Source organism: Euprymna scolopes, chromosome 46 (assembly GCF_053919585.1).
Source record: "Euprymna scolopes isolate OS-2025 chromosome 46, ASM5391958v1, whole genome shotgun sequence".
Lineage (NCBI taxonomy): Eukaryota > Metazoa > Mollusca > Cephalopoda > Sepiida > Sepiolidae > Euprymna > Euprymna scolopes.
Genome location: NC_136527.1, coordinates 68,642,019 through 68,650,267, shown reverse-complemented (window position 1 = coordinate 68,650,267; position 8,249 = coordinate 68,642,019). Strand labels below are relative to the sequence as shown.

Genomic DNA, 8,249 nt, shown 5'->3' with positions numbered 1-8,249 from the left:
GAACTTGATATTCGGACGCTGTTAGATATTTCACCCTCAATTATTCCTCGGTAAAAGTCAATAATTATATGTGGAACAAAGTGGGAAAATAAATGGCCCTTTTGAAATAAAAAAAAAGAAACAATTTAAAATTAGTTAGTTGTTAACGTAATACAATATTTAATATGCAACATTGTTGTATTATGTTTTGAGTTAATCATTTTATTTGCAACATGTTGATTTAATGAATGAATTTAATGTTTTTATCAGAAATTGACCAGAAATACAAATTTAAGTTATTTTCATATGTTCAATAAAAAATCAATTTGGTTATTACGCATAATAATTGGTATTTACTTTTTTACAACAGTATGAGAATGTGACACAAGGTTGGGAGGTAGACGGGGTTAAGGCAAACAAGCAAACGATGAAAACTCTGGCCTTTTAAAATTGTCTAGACAGCCATGTCGGCATTCTTGGGTCGGGGTGTCTCGGGCAGTTGGCAATAGATTTACTTAAGTCGAGACGGAAGACAATGCCTGAGTGGACCCCCTAGAACTGCAGAGCACAAAAGCCATGCTCTAGTTACCAGGGAACAAGCCACTTCAATAATAAAGCAGGAGTTGTTAGAGACGAATTAGAAAATCGTGTTTTGAACCAGTTGGGCATGCGTCGACTATTCCAATATAAACTCGGCGAAATTCACTTAATCATGCCATTCACAGCAAGCAAAACCGGCAAAGTCTCCACCACACAAGCAAATCGAAAAAAGATAAAAGTAAGTATAATATCATTTGAAATAGTTTAACATTTTGTAAATATGTTTATTAACTTTTCAAAAGTTTGACATTTTATTCTTTAATTATGAAATTTGACGGTTTAAAAAAAAAAGTGAAATAAAACAGCAATAAACAAAATTCTTAGATTAATCTTTTAACGTGTATAAAATTAATTTTTTGATTTAGTTTTTAAACCCGTATTTTTTAATCGTTGAATTATGTATTGATTAAGTTTTCTGACGTTTTTTAAAAATAAAACTTTCTCATTACAAAATACTTAAAGGCTCTCCCGCTTTGCATGTTTCCGTTGCTTTTTTTTTTTTAAATAAAATTATTATTTAGATCACATTCTGAACACAGGATCCCGTCTTTCTCGTGTTAACTATTCAACTCTAATCGAAATATGATTCGTGTTTAAATAGAAAATGCCGGTAATTAGGATTAATGTTTAATACTAAAATTAAACATGATTTCAGTATTTTAGAATATTTAAATGATGTTCAAAATCTGATAGAGGGTAAAGATAAACACATGAAAAAAAATTAACTTTTCTAACGTGTAATTTATCAAACAAGTTATTTTATTCGAATGTAAAACAAAAAAAAGATCGGATGAAAATCTGATACAAGTAAAACTAATATTTATTCTACAATAATTATAAAACGAATAAAAATAATTTAACCATTTGAAATGATTTTATAGACAAACCATTAAAAATGTAAACGTTTAAAATTTATTTTTGAATTTGTTTCAAACGAATTTAAAAAATGACAAATAATGAATTGATAAAATGAAATCTAGTCAAATGCAAAGATGGAAATATATATCTATATTTACAAGCAAGAGAAATTTTTAGATTATGACTTTGTTAACATTCTTCCACAAAAAGTGAGATTCTACTTTTTATTTTATTAATTATTTTATTTATTTTTGCAATTCCATCTTAATACAACAAAGACTTGGAGACAAACTACAAACAATTATATTGAAGCGGGAGGTCAATTTGGCATAACACTTTAATGTAAAATAATCACACATTTCCGAACCAAATATCGGTTTAAGGATATGAATCAGATTTAATTTTTATCAATAAAGATAATTTGTGTGATTCAGGGAAGGTGGGGTAGAAAGTCCCCTTAAATCAATGTCTGACTAGTACTTCTGCTGAAGAAATAAAACAAAATAATTGCTCCATATAAAATCGTTACATGTCGTTCAAACAAACCAGATAGGTCGGAATGTGGTTAACCATATTCCAAATAAGTTATGTATTATGCTTGTCTCTAACTTATTCACCCAAAAATTAATAAGTCGGTTGATATAAAATAACACAAGTATTTCTCTAGTTATATGATTTGTTCAGTAATTGAACCACTGACAAATGTACTAAATCGGCATCTTTGATTTTTTTTTTTTTTTTTTTTTTTTTTTTCATTTTATATGCCAACATGTTTCGGGAAATTTGTACTTCTTTTCCACCTTAATAATTAATTTTAACATGACAATTTTTATAAGGTTTCGGTTATGTTGAAAGCAAATATCGCATTAAAAATGTCCGCAAATATTTTCCCGGATAATAATCAATGTAATTTTTTGTTATAAGTTGTGGCCATCGTTGTACGCACAAGCATGCGCCAAGAACATGCTCGCGATTGCGCATACCATTTAACATAAGGAATTACATTGATTGATTACATTGTTTGTGGAAATTTTGAATGCGATATTTGTTGTCAGCATACCCGAAAATTTACAAAAATAATCATTTAAAAGTGAAAAGTAAAAATTTACCATCATTCCCTTTGCTATGACATAACTTTAAATTATAATTGTTGTGCAATTTCTAAAACATGCAATTCTTAGCATTCAAGATGATCTAAGTCCAGTGAACACACCACAAACTAATGCATTGTCTTACCCTTTTTTCTTTTTGTAAAAAAATAAACAAAAAAATAAACTAATGTTTAAAATGCTTGTCTCTTTCTATTTTCTTAGTTAATGAAATTTTTATTTACAAATTTATATTATTTCAATTGAATTTGAAAAATGCAAATGGCGTCGTACTAAGAAAATGTATAATATATTTTGCCTTTAATTTGTTTGCAACATAAATTTCATTTAATATTTTTATAACTCTGTGATATGTAATAATTTTATTTTATTTAAAAAAAATCAATTTAAATTAAAAATGTATTAGCTTAGTTTAAATCTAATTTAAATCCTTATTTTTTTTTAAAATATAAAATATGGTGGGTTTATTACTGGCCGTTTCACAAACACAAGAACACACATTAACATTATTACAATCCAAATTTTAATCTTATTAAAAATGAACAATATTTAATAGGGAATAAGTGAAGCATGCATGCCCCCCCATGAGTCCACAGTGAACAAGGCATAAAAAAGTAACTAAGTTCAACACCCCCCCATTTACATTTAGCCCCAAAGTCCCCAGGGGACGTCAAATTCTGAAAATGAACAAACGGCGCGGTTTTAGGCTTTCACATATTTAAATTTGAGTTCAGCACCATGCAAAACTGCTCAATTGAGATACACAGAAATTTTTGGACATTTATGGTTAAATATCCCCAAAACTAGACTGTTAATATTAGCTCTTAAAGAGCCCCTGGGGAAAACCCAAGAGTTATTGCGAAGTATGGACAAATAAAATTATATAGAAATCAGTTAGTTATAACATTTCACAACGTTTTATAAAAATCCAAGTCATCATTTTTTTTTTTTGTTGTTGTTTTTTTAATAAGCAAAAAAGTGTCAATTTTAGCCATTTTTATCCGAAAGGCACTCGGGATGGGGGGGGGGGAGTTTTCCCCGGAAAATCCGTTCTGTTACTTTTTTACTCGTATCATGTTAAAAAAAAAAAAAAAAAAAAAAAACAACTGAATTCATTTTAACAATGTTTATTCATATTATTTGAATTATTTTCTCATCTTGTTTTTTATATTCACGAGGTTTAGGCCGATTTAACCTCCGACCTTATTCAAGGAAATCTTTTGGAATGTGGAGGAAACTAATAGGTAAACTCGAAAAAATATACGGATTCGGACTTGCTCCTTTATTTAATTAACGAGAGTAGATTGTCCTTATTCCATCAGCCATAACCGGGTTCTAATTTTGCGTTATTCTTAGTGAATATCGCTTATACAAGAAATGTTACAAATGTAATGCCTCCTATTTTTTTTCATTTCACCCGAATGGATCCGAGGTGGATTGCAAATTGCCTGTTTAAAATAGAAGATGAAAAATAACTTGCTTTACCACTAACGTTAAGTGGGAATGGCAATTACCATCCCAAAGCGAAATCATAGAGTAAATACATTTTTACTTATATTTTTCAGGAATTATGTTCCATAACAATTTAGCGTCAAGTGCCAATATTTTCGTTTGAGTAGTAAAGAAAGAAATAACAAAACTTTGAAATGATTAAAAAAAAAAACAAAAAACAAGGAGACTTTAACAGTTTCTGAACGTTAAATATATACAGGTCGGTATATCATCTTTTTTACAATCGCTCAACTGTTAGCTCTTTACTACTTACTTTGATCTCGGCAAAAAAAAAATCGATTTTTTTCCAATATTTGGAAAAAGCGGGCTAAGCTCCCCCCCCACCCTAGTTTTACATAGTGACAAAAGTAAACCCAAAATATGAATATTTCTTTCCTCTCATTTTAATATCTTGCAGCGATTTATTACTGTTTATTTTGTTTACATGTAATTTTTCCGTGGAAAATAATTATTTAAAAAAAGTAATATTGCTGTAAATGTACAAACATTGCGAATTTAATTGAATTTACTATAATTAAACTTATAATTAATAACATTAGGATTTGATTAGTTTTCTTAAGTTTAAACATGTCGAGTTTTTATTTTGAAAAAAAATGTTACTTTTCGGTTAGTTTCAAAATGAATAAATGTTACGAAAACTTTGAATATTGTATTGTTTTACTAAATATGTGCGACTAAAAATGATGTACGATCATTGTACGACTAAATCGCCACTGCTGCTGATTAAAGCAACTTCACCGCAGGTAATCAACTGGGTTTGTCAGCGTAAAATATCGTAAAAAAAATCTTGTAATAAACAATAAAATGAATTACTCAGAAGTTTCGAGTGATGTTTTGCAAACATATTGTTTAAGTCCATAACCATAAAGAAAACTCCCGATTTTTATTAAATATCCCTTCTTACACGAGCGATATACTAAGTCTGTCAGGGCAAAATAAAAAAGTTATCAAAACAAACAATAAAACGACTTGGTCACAGTCGGAATTACTTTTGGCAAATTCTTAAAGATTGAGATTTTTTCTTAACTCAGTTGGTCACTTTTTTAAAAAATCTTTCTAAAATAAATAAACAAGTTTATTTTTTTATTATTGAAATAGAAACAAAACGAATTAAGTCAGCCGAGAGTTTTTTTTTTTTTAATTTAATTTTGTAAGTGACCTTTTTTTTTAAATTTTAATTTCGTAACACAATAGCAATGTTACACTATAAAATATTTTTTTAAATGTAGAATAAATCCCTGAGGATTGAAGTAACATTTTTCAATCCCGTGTGCCTCTTTTGGGAACTAGTTTCCCCCACATTTAAAATATTACTGTCTAACTACTCTCGTACGAAGGAAAGTAAATAACTATTTCAAATAATTAGTTTCAGTTTTTTTCTTTTTTTTTTTTTAATTTTTTAAATTGCATAAAATTCCGTTTTATGATAACGCAACTCTGATTCGTTTCTAAAAAAAATGTGCGCTGCTTGTTCCACCTGCAAAGGGTATTTATTCCTAAATTCGTGGGGAGGTTGTAAATAAGAAAATTCCTTCCAGAATTACCACTCCACCATCCCCATGTTAAGAACGGCTTTTGGAATAAACACCAGTTGCAGGTTGGACAAGCACCGCTCATCCCCTCCACCACAGCAGAGGAAATCATTCTTTAAATTTATATTATTGAATACTGATATTTTTATTTTTTAATTAATTAAACTGGGGTAAAAAGGTTCAAACCTTAAAAATAAATAAACCGAAGTGACTTTTTCTTTAACTTTTAATTCTTTTTTAACACAAATATATTCTAAAACTTTGAAACGAAAATTTATAACAAAATTTGAAATCTCTCGCAACACAAATAATTGTATTTCTATTTTGTTTACTTTCTGGCTTAATAGAAAATATTTAAAAAGAACGAATAAAAGTAGCACCCAGAATTGAAAAAAAAAAAAAAAATTGTGCAAACTTTTGATGTGAATCTAAAGATATATTTGCAAAAGATAATGTCTCGATTGAAATTTTTAAATTCATTTAATTGTAAATTTTTACGATATTTTGCGCTGACAAATCCAATAGCAAGTTCGTGTTAAAGTTGATTTAATGAGAAAATAGCAGTAGGATGAAAAAATCGTACATAATTAGTCGTAAATTTTAGCAAACAATCTTATGTACCATTAAAAACCGCTAAGAGTAATTGTCTGATTCGGCTGCTGCTGATTCAATCAAATTTATACGTTATTTTATATGACAAACCGCAGGAGGAGCAGTCAGTTGTACAAAGATCGGAAATAATTAGATCGGGAATATTTAGTAAAACCGCTGTATATTGTATTGTTTTTCTTAATCTCTGTTTTAGCCTTTATTTAAAACATACGGAGGATGAAGCCTTGCTCGTCAGAATTTATTTTCTTTACTTAACACAGTAAATACGTTTAAATATGGAGGGTGTTAATGTTCTGACTTTGGTTAAGAGACGTATTTTATTAAAATGCCATCCAGTTAAAAGGTTGTAGTAATGTAAACGTACGCTTGTATTTTCTACTGCACTAGAATAAAAAAACACATAATTTATCTTTTAAAAATAAATTATTGTTAAATGCACACGCATCATTATTTGCTTTCATATTAGACCGAAAAATGTGAATTTAACGTTATGTTCACACGCGAAACAGATACTTTCTTCTAAATATTAAAATGATTATACAAAATCTAAAGAGTTTTCACACATAATCACCTAAAACCTTCGACCTTCTTCAGGTTTATTTTGTCGAATTCTTGAATGTTTTTTGTCGAATTCTGGAATTTGGATAGAATTTCGAACAGAATATTTATTGATTTCACGGTGGCAGCACCCTTGTGCCTCTCTCCAGTCATGGCTTGATATAAGTCTAAGTAATTGGCAATTGTATTTTAATATTAATAATAATTAATTAAACTAATAAATTAAAATAATATTAATAATAATTAATTAAACCTTCACCATTCAGCTAATATCATTTAACTAATATCCAAATACTCTAACCACTTCACCATGGGTCATTGCGACAGTTCTAGTACGAATTTTGGGAGCCTTAAACCTACTTTTATTTCTAGTAAATATCACTATTTATTACTAACTAGCATGGGTGCCCGGCGTTGCCCGGGTGTTTGGAGATGTGTATTGAGCAAAAAAAAAAAGTGATAGTAGGAAGGCAGGCTCGAACCCGTACTGCGAAGAAAAAAACGTGAAAAAAAAACGTGACGTATTTGCTGTTAGGATAACCGCCAAACCGGAAGTGACGTAGGTTTAAATTAAGGCTAGACAATCGAAAAGAGGGGATGACTTTCGAAAATATCGTTGAAAAAAAAGCGACCCCTTCCTGTAGAAAAGTGCCCAGTTGAGGGTGAAGAAATTAATGTTTTTTAGCCAATTGTTCGGTATTTATCGTCTGAACGGTCGAGCTTCAAAACGATACTCATCTTATGAAAATCCGTCGCCGCTGTCGACAGTTTTAGGATGACATGCAAACATACATACATAGATTTATATATATTGTTAGCTCAATTTTTCGACCCAAACCGATTAAAAAGCTTGCCCTATCTCTGAAAACCCTTTATGTAAAATTTCAAATGTTTAGACCAGAAATTGTCTGAGTAATTTGATAGAGACAAAGTGGTTAATTTTTTTTTTGTTCCCAATTATGACCCCTTAAAATTTATCGTTTTGGGCTCAAATTAAGTTAGATCCATGTCTAGGAACCTATATCTAAAATTTCAAGTGTTTATACCCAGAATGTGCGGAGGAGTTTCGTACAGTTTCCAAAGGTCAAATCGTTAAACTGTGACCTCTTCACAACCACATTTCTAGCCGAAAACCGATTAAAAAGATTTCCCTAAATCTCAATACACTCTATATCAAATTTCGAGTCTGTAGACTGAAAATTGACAGCTATTGTGTAGGGAAATGTACACAGACAGACACACAAACACACACAGACACTTTCACTTTTATAGATATATAGATTATTAATAATATATATATATAGATAGATGGATAGATTATTATTAATATATATATATAGATTATTAATATATATATATAGATTATTAATATATATATATATATATAGATTATTAATATATATATATAGATTATTAATATATATATATAGATTATTAATATTATAATATATATAGATTATTAATATATATATATAGATTATTAATATAT

At 29.1% G+C, this 8,249-nt stretch overlaps 1 long non-coding RNA gene across 1 annotated transcript in view; it reads left to right on the top strand.

Moving 5' to 3' along the window:
• Positions 1-625: 625 nt before the first annotated feature.
• Positions 626-8,249, top strand: part of LOC145270751 (uncharacterized) — a 28,009-nt gene continuing 20,385 nt past the window's right edge. The window contains exon 1 of the long non-coding RNA XR_013865547.1: positions 626-757. This is a non-coding gene — a long non-coding RNA (uncharacterized LOC145270751). The remainder of the gene's footprint in view (positions 758-8,249) is intronic.